This window comes from Mastigoproctus giganteus, chromosome 8 (assembly GCF_048544385.1).
Source record: "Mastigoproctus giganteus isolate SK-2022 chromosome 8, ASM4854438v1, whole genome shotgun sequence".
Taxonomy (NCBI): Eukaryota; Metazoa; Arthropoda; class Arachnida; order Uropygi; family Thelyphonidae; genus Mastigoproctus; species Mastigoproctus giganteus.
In genome coordinates this window covers 167388786-167406326 of record NC_143582.1, presented here as the reverse complement: position 1 = coordinate 167406326, position 17541 = coordinate 167388786, and positions in this window count along the sequence as shown.

Sequence of the window (17541 nt, the reverse complement as noted above, 5' to 3'; positions counted from 1 at the left end):
TGCATCTCTTAAAGCAAGGAAACATTTGTAATTTTTTTAACATAATTTTCCTGTTATTTTATTGTGATAGAGTACAATTACTGTGATTTAAAATTTAAAGTTTATTTCCAGAATTTCAGAATGATTTTGTTATTTTTGTATGTTTCTTTTTCTTTTTCAATAAATTAAAAATAATTATGTATTATCTTATTTTTGAATCGAAATGTTTTGGGGTGGCAAATTGGATTTTGCTTACTGGCCTGAGTAGAGGGATATTAAGTAGAAGGACATTGAGTGGTGCCTGATTTGGATGCAGGTTACAAACCTCATGCAGAGTCCATGAACCATCAGGACATCCAATTTCTTGTTTAGAACAACTATACTAGTTTTTGAGTCTGTATTGGTTGGCTGTATGATTCTTGCTTGGGCAAGTAACCTGTGATTTTATGGGTATCACTAGTGGGGATTTTGGTTGCATATGGCTCCTGAACTGCAATAATATCAATCTATGTGATCTTCAGCTGCTTTTCGGATTTCATCTGCCACTGCACATAATCGTTGTCCGTTAATTTGCATGATCCTAAGTGTTTGGGATATTCTGTTTGATTGGATGGGTAGTTGGTTGATTTGTGAGCTGAATATCCAGAGTTTGATGGGCAGCCGACTGGGGACCAGGACAGGGTTTCAGGCATCCATGGTCCTAAGTCATGCCAGTTCTAGTGCATTTTCATCTGGGTAGGCTGCATCTCTAACAGAATGATTATAGTCATGTTGATTTCTTTTGCAATTATGCAGCTGGGCTGCTCATCCTTACTTGGGGATTCAGCCTGCACATGACCACGCGGTGATGTGTGGGTGCAATGCATTGATGTCCAAACCTCAGGCAAAGGAAACATTTTGTCACCGCCATGAAAGGCCAAAATTTATGGCAGCTGCACGCAAGGTGACATCAAGCTCTGGAACACTGTTCCAGAGCTTGATGCAGAGATAGATCAGTGTTGGCATTCGAGGTGAGCGGACGTGCTTAGTCAGGGCTCCTCAGTTAAATGGTTTACTTTTGGATAGTGCTTTTAAATATTTAATTTATTTAGATTTTCTTATAGGTTTTCCTGTAGCAGTTTGATTTTAATAATATTATAGATATAATTTTTTAAAGTTAACTTTCATTGATATTTATTTAATTTTATAATGGTAGTTACGAGATCTGCCTTAAACACGTCACAGGGTATCGTGACTCACACGGAAATAGCCGATGGCGATTTACGGGTGAGTAATGATTTAATCCGTTGTGGAACCTGTGGAATGTTTTCCAAGGTCGACCTGGTGACTAATCCTACCTCACCTGAGGATTCTTTTCTTTGTGATCGATGTAAGGAGTGCACCGATCTTAAATTACAATTTGGTGCACTGATGGAACAATTTGAGTCCCTGAAAGAACGGGTGCTTGTCCTTGAGAATATTGCATCTGGGAGCTCGTCAGGGACTCAAGACTCCAGCAATCTACCGAGTGATGCACACCCGATTCGAGCCTCAAAACAGAAAAACCAAGTGCAAACTACTCTGGTTAAAAAGGACATTGTTTTATTAGGAGACTCCATTGTCAGGGAAAGTGGAATTTTTTTTGTAATAAGGATAGGTGGAGTAGAACCAGGGTATGTCTGCTGGCAGCAACTATTGATGATGTCACCAACAGATTGTCAGATTTTAAAGGGGGTAAAGAGAATATTATTATTCATGTGGGGACTAATGACATTAAACGTACACGATCTGACGATTTGTTGGAAAAATACAGGACCATGCTGAGGAAATGTTGCGAGCTAGGCCATAATGTCTATGTGTCTGCAATTCTGCCCAGACACAATAGGAGGGATTATATGTTAAGAGCCTTGTGGATTAACTCAAGACTTGAAGGGATCTGCAAGGCTTTAGGGGGGAAATTTCTATCAGCATGGCCCACACTTGTAGGTAGAAGGAATTTGTTTTGTAGAGACGGGATACACTTAAACAAAGGTGATGCAAACGTTTTTGCTAGTATTATTGAAGATACCTTAAAGGTTCAGGAAACTGCTAGTTAGGGGGGGGAGATGTGGGTAATACTGACACGCGTTTATCTGATAATATTGGTCAAAGTAACTCTTGCACATACCTTAAGAGTTCTTATCTGTTACCCCAACTGGACGTATTATCTAGATGTTCTGGGGGCAGAAACGTTTCTCATGAGCGGGTAGCTAATATCAGGGAAGAGAGCCTAAAAACTTCAAGGGTTGTGTTAGGGTTGTTAAATATACAAGAAGAGTAAATCCTAATTGTTTATACAGTAATGTTAGAAGTGTCGTAAATAAAATGAGCGAATTCGAAATGCTGGTTAAAACAAGTAACGCAAACATAATAGGGCTTACAGAGACGTGGTCTAACCGGAAATTGGGGATGATGAGTTTAAGTACGACTTGTATAATGTATTTAGGAAGGATGGGGTAGATAGAAGGGGTGATGGGGTAATGCTTCTTATCAGAAGCAGGGTGAGTGCGACAATAGCTTTCCCGGATTCAGACATTTCACATGCTGGTATAGAGTCTGTATGGTGTGAGATTGTTGAAACAAAGGTATAATGCGAGTAGGAGTAATCTACAGACCAGATGATTGTGAAGATTATGACAAAAGCCTCTACATGCAAATGGAATGGGCAACTAAGCGTCAATGCCTTATTATGGTTGATTTCAATTTGCCTCTAATTGATTGGAGTAAATGGGAAGGGAACTCGACAAGGGGAACAAAATTTTTAAATCAACTAGATGACTTATTTGTATTCAACATGTCAGGGAAAGTACTAGAGAAAAGAATATCCTAGACCTCATCATCACACATGAATCAGATGACATTACAGGGCTGACAGTAGAGGAACCAGTAGAAGGAAGTGATCACGGAGTTCTACGGTGGATGATGGCGAGAGAGGTAGCAGAAGTAAAAGGCAAAAGAATGGGTTTTAATTTCAGAAAAGGAAATTACGATGCCTTAAGGTACTACATGGCCTCTATTAATTGGGTAGATATCGTGCAGAAAACAATTTACATTTGAACTGTGGTACACTTTTAAAACATTAATCACAGATGCCTTGAATGCGTATATACCATTAAAAAAATATTCCACGAGGAGGGTTCCAAGTTGGATGAATAGTGAAGTTGCCACATTACTTGAGCAGAAAAAGGTGGCATGGAAAAGTTACAGAGCAACAAAAAGTACTGAAACCTATAACAGCTACAAGGTGATGTGTAATAGAGCCACAGAAAAGGTTCGACAGGCAAAGGCAGTTTATGAGAAATCACTAGCAAACAGAGCAAAAAGGGGAGATAAAGAATTCTTCACATATATAAATGCCAAGAAGAGCACGACAATCCAGATCGGACCTTTACTTGAGGGAAAGGGGACAGTATTAAATACACCAGCTGCCGTTGCAGATGAACTCAACAGTTATTTTGCATCGATATTTACAAATGAAAAACCTTTTGTGGCAATGGGAAATTGTGGGAGCAAAGTTAAAAAATATGTAATTAATGATATTGAAATTTCGCAAGATTATTTAATGAAAAAACTTTCGAGCCCACGGAACCATTGAGGCTAATTATGGGAGCATCGCTAGACTCTGGGGAGATTCCCTTGGATTGGAAAAGTGCAAATGTATCTCCCATACATAAGGGTGGCTCTAAAAGTGAAGTTGAAAATTATCGACCTGTCAGTCTGACTTCAGTAGTAGAGAAAATCATGGAGGCAATGATCAAGGGTGGAATTCAGGATCATTTGGATCGAATTGAAATTCTCAAGGACTCAGCATGGTTTTGTAAAGGGAAAATCATGTTTAACAAATCTGGTTCGCTATTTCGAAAGGGTCACTCACGAGCTGGATTTAGGGAATAATTTCGACATTGTTTATTTAGATTTCAGCAAAGCTTTTGACTCAGTCCCACATGAGCGGTTGATTTATAAGCTGGAACAGGTTGGAATCACTGGGAAAATCCTTAGATGGATAGAAGGATGGCTTCAGGGCAGGAGGCAGAGGGTTGTGATAAATGGCTATTCCTCAGATTGGGTTGATGTAAGAAGTGAGGTACCCCAAGGATCAGTATTAGGGCCACTGTTGTTTTTAATTTTCATAAACGACATTGATGAAGGGATAGAGGGCGTGATGTCTAAATTTGCAGATGGTGTTAAAATTGGTAGAGTAGTTAATGATCACTGTCAAGCTGAGCTTCTTCAGAGAGACCTAGATAGACTTCAGGAATGGTCAGAAAAATGGCAGCTATGCTTTAATCCAACAAAGTGTAAGGTATTACACCTGGGAAACAGTAATCCCAAAATAACTTATTCACTTGGTGGAGCTCAACTAAACCCAGTACTGGAGGAAAGGGACTTGGGTGTTACAATACGGTCAGACATGAAATTCTCTGAGGTTGCAAGGAAGGCCCATGGTGTCCTATCGATGATCTATCGAACTTTTGCAAGTAGAGATAGGGACGTGATAATCCCATTATATAAGGCTTATGTTAGACCACACTTGGAATACTGTGTTCAATATAGCGACCGCACCTAAATAAAGACATCGAGCTTCTTGAAAGGGTGCAAAGACGGGTATCTCGCCTGGTGAGATCGGCAAAAGGGCGTCCTTATGAAGAAAGACTTCGAATATGTGGGTTGCAGAGTTTGGAAACGACACCTAAGAGGAGATTTGATTGAGGTGTTTAAGGCTCTGAGAGGCATCAGTAAAATGAATGAGGACGAAATTTTCAAGATTATAAATGATGCTAGAACTGGAGGACATAAATTCAAGTTACGGGGGGAAATGTTTAGATTGGACTGCAGGAAGTTTTATTTTAGCCAGCGAGTTATAAATTACTGGAATAAGTTGCCTTCATGGGTGGTAGAAGCCGACAGTTTGGGGAAATTCAAAGGTCATCTGGATAGTACTTTCGGGTAAGGGAAGCGCATAGGATGATACGTTTAATTTCCTTTTTTTTTTTTCATTATTATTTTTTTTTTTTTTTTTGTTTTTATCATTGTTTTGTTCGGATTTTTTTTTCTTTTACTATTAGTATTACTAATACTAATACTAACAGGTTTAGTCGCAGTGTGATGCCTTGATGTGTTACTGATCCCTGTTTAGCTTTGGTATTTTAGGTTTAATAACTTAAAACCTGTGATTGTGATTTCACTCCGAACCTCTTCAGTGGTATGTCTTAGAGCGGCAAGTTCCATGATGAACAGATCCTCCAACATTTCGTTATTGGTAAGGTCTCGGTATGCCGTATATAGCAACGTATGGGTTAGCTAGTTTTGGGGAGTCAAAGATATTCCTGAAGGTTGCTGGCTGCTGAGATGGTCACTAAATCATCTTTGGAGGTCGTCTCCAGTAAGATTCCATGGTTCCAGATAGGCCTAAGCATTTTGACTTTCACGGTCTTAAAATCTGTTTTCAGGGTTTGTTGTACTAGATATTTGATTTCTCCAGTGGTCTTGAGTTCACATTCCTCAGAGGCTCGTAGGAGAAGAATGTTCTCTGGGTTCAAGTTATCTTCTTTAGTTGCATTTGATTGATGAGTGTAGGTTGTGGGATCGATTTGTTGGGTCTTGCTACACTTGCATAGGTTTTAACAGGGGCTGGGACCAAGATCTTTATCTAGTTCCACGTTTTCTTACTGCAGTAGAAGAAGCCTATAAAACGTGTCCAGAACTTTCTCAAGTATTGTCGTCCTTGACTTTAGCTCTTCATTTGCTGCCTTGAGCTTCTCATTATAAGGAGGGCAGTTGTGATATTCTCTAGACTGGCACATAGCTTTTGTATATAATTTCCTGCGGCCTTGATGAATCTGTTATTATCATTGTTAAGAAATTTGATGATATTTTTATGGAGTACTGAAATAACCTGATGGATTGAAGTTGATTCTGTCTCATTCCCTTGCACATTTGAGCCTGGAAGAGCCAGAATTGCCAGCCTGCTAGTTGAAGGAGTTCCTGGGACAATGATTTGATCAAGCGAGGATGGTGGTGCAAGATAAGTTGGTGAATTGGAAGCAGATGTTATAGTTTGTATTGCCATGGGGGGAAATACAAACGATCCGAGAGAAGCAAGATAAAACCGAAAAATATAATAAAGGGCAGGACATCAGCCGGAACAGTTAAGGAGGATGTAAAGAAAGCAGCTGTATGTGGAGGAGCTGGGGATAGTGAGGAGTCAGCATAGGCAAGTAATTCCAGGAATGGAGGTTGCTACCGGAGTTGAGATGCTGAAATCTAGTTTGAAGGAAATTGACTGGTCAGGATCCTCCGATGGCAATCTGTTATGTTCACCTACTGGGGATGGAGAGGAGTGTAGAGGGCGGTTCTTAGATCTTCTCTTGGTTCAATCTATGGGTTCTTAGTTCTTGTCTTGCTCTTCTTTTTTCTGGGTAAAGTTCTGCTGATTGATTTAAGAGGGGGAAAGGTTAGGATCCTCCAGTTCCTCTGGAGAGGAACTAGATTCTCTCGAGCTCAGAGTTGGCACCTGCGTTTTGTAATATCCAAATAAAAAACAGCAATTTTAGAGACACGGATAAATTCTACCGGTTTCCAGAATCGGGTCCAGCAAAAAAATCTGAAAATTTAGCATTAGCATTAGTAGAGGCATATGATGCAAGAAAGCAAGCTTATGCGGCATCAGCCAAAAAAAAAAAAAAAACACACTTCCATTTCACACCTCCGTTCGAAATACCTGTCCAGCTGAGCCTTAAATTTATTTAGGCTATCAACTTCCACAACAAGGGATGGAAGTCTATTCCACCAATCAATTGCTCGCTGGCTAAAGGTAAACTTCCACACATCTATCCTACAACTGTCTTTCTTCAATTTGAATTTATGCCCTCTCAGGTGATTATTCTGAGCAAGAGGAAGAATCCCTTCGGCATTGAGCATGCTCAAACCATTCAAGGCTTTATACACCACTATCAGATCACCTCGCCAGTGCCTAGTCTCCAGACGCTGTAATTTGCAAAACTTAAGGCTTTCTTCGTAAGAGCAACCCTTTGTTCCATTCACTAATCTTGTTGCCCTTCTCTGTACTGGTTCCAGCAGCTCTACATCCTTCTTGAAATGAGGCCTCCAGACCTGTATACAGTACTCAAGGTGTGGCCTGACCATTGCCTTATACAAGAGAATCATCACACCGGAGTCCGGAAAGGCGAGTCACGTGATCGGCACGTCGCATGGCTTCATCCTTGCAAAGGATCGTGGGAGACAGGTGGCTCCGCCTAGGAACAGTGGTTACAATTAAAATCGGCTTTCTTTTAGAGAGCCAGTTGTTAAAAATTTACCAGAACACTTCTGCATTCATCTCTAACGATTTTCCGCAATTTTGCATAAATATTTCTAGTCTTTTCCATCAATTGCTTAAATTGGAGCAGACGGTAATCAGATCCTCTACATACACACGCAAGTAGCTGCCTGAGGAACATACGTAACAGGACTCCCAAAAATCTTAAAGTATTAGGTTAACTTTACAGGTGGGTACCCCATCCGGGGATCTTTGGGAAAAGAAATGATAGACAAGTGTAGCTCCTCCCACTTATTACTCTGACAGGCTGCTAATTACCGATGGTTTGCGTTAGAGTGAGTCTTTCCACCCGCTAAAGCCGGCAGGCTTGCGATACAGTGTAAGTGTAAAGTGTGTTATTGTCATACGGCACCAGGGGTTTCCCCCATCTCCACGTTGCTTTCATTGTGGGTGAACCAGTTCTCTGGGAAATGCCAGAGATTTAAAAGTATGAGGGACTTGTTCATGTGTAGTGTCATGTACCGTTGTTCATCTGGTCATTTAGCCGCTAGACCCCTGCTGAGACCCAACGTTGCCCCACTTACGCCCCGTGGAGGCAGACCAGGAACCCAGTAGACTCAGTTTTACTCTGGCAGATCCTGCTGCTTACTTTCCTGAGATTTCAGCAGCTAGGACCTAAAAAAAAAAATCCATTAGGTTAGTGACGATGCACACACGCACATATATATATATATATATATGTAAAATTACATATACATGTATACATACACATATGCGTTGGCGTGGGGGTATCGCTAAGGTTGTTATGCCGAATTTGGGCTCAAAGGATTTTTGGCACTTTAATTTTTGTTGTGTGGGGCTTTCATTAGCGTAAAGGTAGAAGTGGGGATGAGACAGAAATATGGAACCAATAGAGTAGGTAGCCCCAGTTTCAGTGAGGCATGCCCATGCCCCACCAGAGTAGAAGATGTAGGGTGGCGAGAAGGGGAGGGAGGGAACGAAGGTCGGCCCCTCCCCTCCCCAAGGATGTTGGAATAAAAGGTGAATGGGACTAGAATGCCCTCTTCAGGTCGCCGTCAGTCTGTTGGCAGTTATGCTGCTTTTTGTCTCTTCTCTGTTTTCAATGTCACTCATGGGGTAATCCCCATCCTAACGTCTCTTCCAGTTGTTAGCGTTCCATTTGGTCGAGTCTGGTATCCCGCGAATTTCGGTTTTCTGTTTCATCTGGTAGCATTTCTTGTCAGTCTCTGTGTTGATTGCTGTAGATTGCAATTAGCATTTTCCTCCTGGGGAATAGATCCTGCGTGAAGAGGGAGAGCGCCCTGTATTCTTCCTCTGAGTCCAGGAAGTGGGACTCCAATCCCTTCGGAAGGTATCTGATTCTTGTTATGAGAATCCCTCTGAGGTCCTCATATTGTGGACATTCATAAGCTATGTGGCTCCAGCTTTCGCTCTCCCCCGCATGTACAGCTGAGATCGTCGGTGAGACCCAGCCCGAAAAGCTTTTCATTGTAGGGGCCATGTCCTGTTAACAGCGTTGTCATGTGGTACCCTGGGAAGTACCACACCGTTTGTTTTGGATATACCTTGCGGACAGTGTACGGAAACATCGGGTACTATTTTCTAAAGATTCTGAATATGCGAAAGAATACACAGAGAGAGAGAGAGAGAGAGAGAGAGAGAGAGAGAGAGAGAGAATGGATGCCGTCTTGGCGCTGTTTTAAAATCTGGAAACGAGTTCCCTCTCCTCGGTGCTGATTTAAAACCGAGAAACGAGTTCCGCCTACCCTCCTCGGTGATGGTTTAAAATCGGGAAGCGAGTCCCCACCCTTGGTACTGGTTTCAAATTGTTTTCCGATTTAAAACCAGCGCCAAGGTGGAGAAACTCGTTTCCCCACCTTGGCGCTTTAAACCAGCACTGAATGTGGGGGGGGGGGGGATTCGTTTTTAACGAATTTTAAACCAGCACTGAATGTAGGGGGGGAGGGAAATTCGTTTTCTAATTCTAAACCAGTACCAACACGGAACTGGTTTAGAATTAGAAAACCAGTACCAACACGGAATGCGTTCTCCCTGCATTCATTTGCATTTTTAGAAGAGGGTACCCCGTGTTTTCGTATACCACCCCATGCAGGGGGGCGAATCTTTTTAAAGGCTCGTGCCAAAATTGGCTAAATCCTTTTGAAAAACTACCCTCGCGTGCCCCCGGAATTTTGCACAGTATATCATTATTTTTCTTATACACGTTTTACTTTACAAAAGCGTAACAAAAAAAAAAAAAAATGAATGAAATAAAAGATTATTTCAAAGATGCTTTAATACAGGTATTAAAATAAAATAATTCATAAAAAATGTAACTTTTAGCTTACAGAACAAATTTAATATAAAATGATAAACTTCTCTTCTGACGACAGATATTTTACCTCACGCTGATACTTTGTAACTTTTAGAGCTATGCATGCAGCACTAGTTTCATTCTTAAGACTAGATTTAACAAAGTTCATCACTGAGAACAATGATTCACAAGAATATGTCGATGAGAAAATTGTTATCCATCCTTTTGCAAGATATTTTAAACAGACAAAAGTTTCAGCAACGGAATTCCAAACTTTTAATACCTCAGTTTCTGCAGTTTTCTCTGCTAAACCCCTTACTAAACGTTTCCTTTCAATATTTTCTAAATCTATATATTTTCTTTCTGAGGTCGATAAAATTTTGCCTCCAAATTTGAGCTGCTCTGAAAATCAATCAATTGCATCTCAAAATCATCCAAGTCGATCCACTGAGACATTTTCAGGTTCAATTCGGCTAGTTTTACACTGACTGCAAACTTAATGAATTTTGCAGTTTATTCCAATTCTCTGAACTTAACAAATTTTGAAGCAAATTGTTCAATAGTTGACTCAATGACCTTCAGACATAGCATTTGAAGGCTCTGATGGTCTGTTTTCTCATCAGTTTCCAGATCAGTGCTGCATCTTTATAGGTTTGGGAAATATTTAAATAAATTGGATTCCTGCAGTGATGTTTCGAAGTTTGAAATTTTTTTGGGGCGCTTTGAATTCCGCGTGCCATGGGTTCGCCTAGTCGTATCTAATGTTTAGAAAATGGTACCCATATTCTCTCTTGATTGCTTGCCATGGAGATCCGAGAGAAAGCACCGGCATGGTAGCATAGATGGAGGCCTGGCGCTAGCGTTTGTGGTGCCTGAGGAAAAATCTTGTAACGCGCCTAATTCATATCGTATCTTAACACACATATACAGGGTGATTCACTACCAGTGCGACAAACTTGCAGGAGGTATAGGGGGCACAAAGACGAATTGAAATCACATAGCATTGCAGGGTCCGAAATGCCTTCGTCATGCAGTAGAGGACGTTGAGGTCGCGTGAACAGCGATCCCGCTGGAAGTAAGCATTTGCGAACCGTTTCTGTTGAAGAAACCAAGTAGCAAAAGTCCTCCGAAGTGGATAATCCGCAGGCTCCAATGATTGGATGCGTTGCAGATGGTATGAACTCATTTGGTTTGTTGACAGTATCCTCCATACAGTGGATTGGGAAATACCCAATCGTTCGCCTATCGCTCGAGTACTCGTACTCGGATTGCCTTCTGCAAGACGTAGGACATTCTCCTCATTGTCTGGCGTTCTTGTCGTTCGCTCTCGATTCATGGTACCTCTCGTGAAACAACCAGTCTCACGTAACCTTCTGTGCACACGTGCGAAAATCATATGATGAGGAGCACGCCTGTGCGGGAAACGTTCCTGGTACAAGCGCAGAGCGGCGCACCCGTTACAGTCCGCAGTTCCATACGCGAGGTGCATGTCGGCCAGTTCAACGTTTGAATACTCGTCCATCCTACTGCCTCGGGAACCGGTTCGCAAATGCTGACTTCCAGCGGGATCGCTGTTCACGCGACCTCCCGTTCAACGTCCTCTACCGCATGACGAAGGCATTTCGGACCCTGCAATGCTTTGTGATTCCGATTCGTCTTTGTGCCCTCTACACCTCCTGCAAGTTTGTCGCACTGGTAGTGAATCACCCTGTATATGCAGTGGCGCATCTAGCAGTGCCTATTTTGGCGGCGCATGTGGCAAGTGCCTCACTTAAGTCAGAGGTGGGAGGAACTACGTTTGCTAAGCAGCCTGTCAGAGCAATAACTGGGAGGAGCTACACAAAAGCACTATCATGGTTTCACCCTGGACTGTACACTACGTATCTTTTAACAGGTCATGGGGCCCTGAATGCCAAACTAAACAGTTTTAAATTAGTAAACGATCCCCGCTGTGTCTGTGGGGAAATGGAGACAGTCTCAACATAATGTACAACTGTGAAAACTATGAGGATCTCCGCTGCCTCCTGATGACAAAGCTGACTTACTTCTCTCGCGATAGGGAATCAAACCTGTTGGACTCGCAAGAGGAGTATAAGGAGTTGACAAAATTCGCCCAGGGACTGTTCACCCGAAGGAGGACACTTATTGCTATCTACAGGGATCAAGAACAGGCACCACGACTAAACTAACCATCCTTGAACTCAACAAAACTGGCTCTCACCCAGATACAAGACCTTCCTTTGGGACTCTATAGAATTTTTTTTATTTTTTTTATTTTATTTTATTTTTTTTATTTTTTATTTATTTTTTTATTTTTTAATTTTTATTATTATTTTTATTTATTTATTTTTTTTTATTATTTTTATTATTTTTTTATTATTATTTTTTTATTTATTATTTTATTTATTTTTTTTTTTTAAGCCACGCTCCCTTGCGTGGCCCTTTGGCTCCACTCCCCGGGCGGGAGGGGGAGGTGACTTCTGGGCTCCTCCTCCCCTTGCCGCCCCTCTCTTCCTTCTGGTGGGGCATGGGCCTGCTCCACTGATTTGGGGGTCATCTTCTCTATGGACCCCTTATTTCTGTCTTTTAGCCCCAGCCTTCAGTCTCCCCGCCCCTCTCTCTCTTTCTTTTAATTATAATTACTAGTGTCCGAATCGTTGTTAAATTGCTTGAGTCCTACACCCAAAAACTTAACATTTATTTGCATAAATAGTACTTCTTTTTGGCTGACCCATAACTATAACAGTTTTTTTTTTTTTTTTTTTTTAAGGTCCTAGCCACTGAAATCTAAGGAAATTAGGTGGCAGGCCCTGCCAGAGTAAATAACTATAATAGTGGTGTACCTAGTCTGCCTCCACGAGGCAGAGTGTGAACAACGTTGGGTCCCATTTGGGGCCCAGCGGCTAAATGACCAGAGGAACAACGGTACACACACTACACATGTACAAAATCCATACACTTTTAAACCTCTGGCATTGACAGTGTTCTTTTTCACACCCACAATGTATAGCACGCGGAGAAGGGGTAAACCCCTGGTGCCGTTTGACACTAAACACACTCTACACTCTACATTTGTCAATTATTGCTTGCCGCAAAGATCCACGGAAGGGGTACCTGCTTGTAAAGTTTAACCTTTCAGTTAAGTTTTGATTATTCATTTCAGTCATAAACAGATGGAGTAACTACACTGGTGTTCAAAGAAAGTGCATCACTCCTTAAAATTCTGATTGTCGTCCGAATAACGTAAGTATATGGCAATATTTCTTACAGATTGCATCAGATAAGATTGGCACTCATAGGTGATGACATAATATTGCACCAGCTGTTACTTTCAGCTATATAAGCACGCTCTGCAAGAGTTGCAGTCTTGCTTGTGCCAGAATGGCGAGTTACGTGCAGTTGATACCACGAAGAAAGAGTGCTGTTGTTGTTTTACGTGAGTAGGATGTTCTTCCCGTCATATTGCTTATAGAGTGTCTTGTAATCAGTCGACAGTGAGTAGTTTCTTTCCAAACTCAAGAATACTGGTTCTGCTGATAGGAAACAAGTAATATAAAAAAAATTTTTTTAAAGTCAATTCCTACTTAGGTCAACAAAGAAAAATTTTATTTTAGTTACTTTTTATTAAATAATTACAATTAATATAAATATGTATATACATATTAGTATTAGTATTAGTAACGGCCGTATGGTGCAAGAAAGCCTATGGCTTATGCTGCACCAGCCAAAAAAAAAAAAAAAATCCGAACAAAATGAACAAAAATTAAATAAATAAATAAATAATAATAATTAATAAATAAATAAAAATAATAAAATGAAATAAAAAATAAATAAAAAGGAAATTAATCCTATCATCCTATGCGCTTCCCTTACCCGAAAGTACTATCCAGATGACCTTTGAATTTCCCCAAACTGTCGGCCTCTACCACCCATGAAGGCAACTTATTCCAATAATTTATAACTCGCTGGCTAAAATAAAACTTCCTGCAGTCCAATCTAAACATTTCCCCCCGTAACTTGAATTTATGTCCCCTAGTTCTAGCATCATTTATAATCTTGAAAATTTTGTCCTCATTCATTTTACTGATGCCTCTCAGAGCCTTAAACACCTCAATCAAATCTCCTCTAAGGTGTCTAGTTTCCAAACTCTGCAACCCACATATTCGAAGTCTTTCTTCATAAGGACGCCCTTTTGCCGATCTCACGAGGCGAGTTACCCTTCTCTGCACTCTTTCAAGAAGCTCGATGTCTTTCTTTAGGTGCGGTCTCCATACTTGAACACAGTATTCCAAGTGTGGTCTAACATAAGCCTTATATAATGGGATTATCACGTCCCTATCTCTACTTGCAAAAGTTCGATAGATCATCGATAGCACACCATGGGCCTTCCTTGCAACCTGTTTACAATGCTCAGAGAATTTCATGTCTGACCGTATCGTAACACCCAAGTCCCTTTCCTCCAGTACTGGGTTTAGTTGAACAAAATATACGCCAAGTGAATAAGTTATTTTGGGATTACTGTTTCCCAGGTGTAATACCTTACACTTTGTTGGATTAAAGCACAGCTGCCATTTTTCTGACCATTCTTGAAGTCTATCTAGGTCTCTCTGAAGAAGCTCAGCTTGACAGTGATCATTAACTACTCTACCAATTTTAACATCATCTGCAAATTTAGACATCACGCCCTCTATCCCTTCATCAATGTCGTTTATGAAAATTAAAAACAACAGTGGTCCTAATACTGATCCTTGGGGAACCCCACTTCTTACATCAACCCAATCTGAGGAATAGCCATTTATCACAACCTTCTGCCTCCTGCCCTGAAGCCATCCTTCTATCCATCTAAGGATTTTCCCAGTGATTCCAACCTGTTCTAGCTTATAAAGCAACCGCTCATGTGGGACTGAGTCAAAAGCTTTGCTGAAATCTAAATAAACAATGTCGAAATTATTCCCTAAATCCAGCTCGTGAGTGACCCTTTCGAAATAGCGAACCAGATTTGTTAAACATGATTTTCCCTTTACAAAACCATGCTGAGTATCCTTGAGAATTTCAATTCGATCCAAATGATCCTGAATTCCACCCTTGATCATTGCCTCCATGATTTTCCCTACTACTGAATATGACAGAATCACAATATTAAGTGGCAAAATAGAAAGCGAATTTCCTTGCAATTTTCCATTTTCCTTTCTATATATGGTGTTGGACTATTATTTTTATTCACATATTTCATTTTCCATTTTGTTCCCTCCTTGACTCAGACTAGAACCCAGAATGAAAAAAGAATCTAAAAAAGAAATTTTTTTCCAGCGATCTACACGCTTCGCCACTGACGGTATTTATTCCTAAATTTATATCCTGCTAAATATCTTATGTAAGAGAAATTTTTTTCTCTCATATAAAACTAAAATTAATTAATTAAATTTAATTAATGAATTAATATTTGAAAAAACTGTATTAACATCAAGTGTCATCCACTACAAGTTTAAAAAAATTTATTTGAACTTGAGTGGATGAATAAAAAGTATTTTATTAACGATTGAAAATTAGAACAAGATATATAAATACAAATATAGGGAGAGTGTGAACTAATAGTAGGAATTGAAAAAAAAACAGGAACTGGACGCAAACGAGCCTCAATGCCGAAACAGGACCGGGTTTTGAAGCACTTATGTCTTAAAAACCATAAAGATTCTTCGTCTGAGCTGAAAAGAGAATGGGAAGAACATACAGGAGTGGTAGCAAGTGCAGTAACAGTCAGAAGATGCCTCTTCAAAAATAGACTTGTAGCCCGTCGTCCTAAGAAGAAGCCCCTCCTCACACAAAAAAAAAAATGAAACAGGGCGGGTTAATTTGGTGTAAGGACCCCAAATGGATCAAATGGACCCCAAAGTAGTGGGTCAGTTATTTTCTCGAATGAGAAGGAATTCAACCTGCATGGCTCTGGTAGGAGACAAACGATTCGCCGTAGACGAGGTGAAGAATACCATCCAGACTGTATGGTGTCTACAGTGAAATTTCCTACCAGCCAAATGATATGGGGGTGCATTTCATATCGCGAAGTAGGTCACCTGTAGTTTATAAAAGGTTCCGATGCCAATGGATACCTGGCTATATTGGAAGGCAAATTGCTGCCAACCATTAGAGACCATTTCAACCTGCCAATAACTGCATATTTCAGGACGACTCTGCTCCTTGTCATCGGGCGAAAAGTGTAAGTAGGCACTTCTCTTGTTACTTTAGCTTCATTTGTGCGTTAGAGGTTCGACAGTAATGTGTTTACATTTGTTTGAGGTGAAATAATGGTTGGAAGAACGGTCCATTACAACTCTTAGCTGGCCAGGAAACAGCCGGGACCTAAATCCTATATAGAACTCTGTTGGCGGCGTGTGGAATCTGCAGTTGCCAGAAAGAAACCAAAGACCCTTTGTGAACTTTATAATTCGTGTTTGGAATCTTGAACTATCAGTTGATTATCTTCAGAAATTGATCTTGTCAATGCCTCGACGGTGTGCTGCTGTCATCAGAGCCAGAGGCGGTTCAGCTAAATATTAGTTTGCACATGGTGAACTTTTCATTTTGTTTTCCATTTAAAATGATAAACTGAAGCAAACTGAGGGCTTCTGATAACATTTCAGCCATAACTGTCGTGTTTACCAAAACTGTTGTATAAAGGTTGCAAATGCTTATTTTGGAATATTTTGAGAGCCCCTGTCAAATATTACTTAGCTTAGCCTTAATTATTAATAAATATCTTTGTTTATATTTCTATTTGTGCTGCTAGTTATTAATGCAACATATCATTGCGAAAAAGGGTTAGAAATGTGAAATTCCTAGGTGATGCACTTTCTTTGAACACCAGTGTATATGCAAGTTAGGGGGGAGAGGGCATCGTTCTCCAATTCATTTTGGGGAATGAAGCATTATGTGACATTATTATTAAAACATCCTGTTTATAAAATTAAACATCAGCAATAAGAAAGTGTAATCTGTATCATTCAGTTATACACTGATCATTGAATTATGACCACCCCTATGAAAACTGAATGCGACCCGTTAACCACGTGAGGTACGAGAGTGCGGAGTTAGTCGACCTGCGTAGCATAGATAAGGTGTCAGTGGTTCAGTAGGTAGTAAAATTCCGACCGTGATGGATAAAAGGAAAGATTTATCGGACTTTGATAAAGGACAGATTATGGGTGCTCCACGAGCTGGTGCCTCGATTTCCCAAAAGACCGAACTGATGGGATGTTCCAGAACCGCCATAGTTAAAGTGGACCAGGACTGGCGTCAAAATGGTCAAACAACGACCCGACGGCAAAACTGCAAAGGTTAGCGAAAGGTTGATATTACAGGTGAGCGCCGGGTCCGACGACTCGTACAGGCGAACAGGCGCAGCACTGTTGAAAAGTTGACTACCCAATAAAACATGGGCCAACCCGGAACAATATCTGGCTTGACCATGCGTTGCACGCTCGCACATATGGGTTATACCAGCAGACGACCCCTACGGCATCCTCTCCTAACCAAGGTTGATCGGCATAAAAGACTCGCCTGGTGCAAAGAGCATGCAAGTTGAACGTTAGAAGACTGGAAGAATGTGTTCTGGTCGGATGAGTCACGTTATTTACTCCACACCGTGGATGGCCGTGTACGGATTTGGCGTCAACAACGTGAGGCTCTTGATCCACCATGCTTGGTATCAAAAATGCAGGGCGGTGGAGGTGGTTATATGGTGTGGGGCATGTTTCACTGGCAGGAACTTAGACCCCTGGTGCATGTGGAACAACGTATCAGTGGTCTCCACTAACTAACTAACTATTATATTTAGGCCACCCGAATAATTAAATTCATCTGCCATGCTGTGTCTTATGTCTGTTGATTGCGTGTGTTCTGTGGTCGATTTGTCTGTTTGCTGGACGGAAAAACC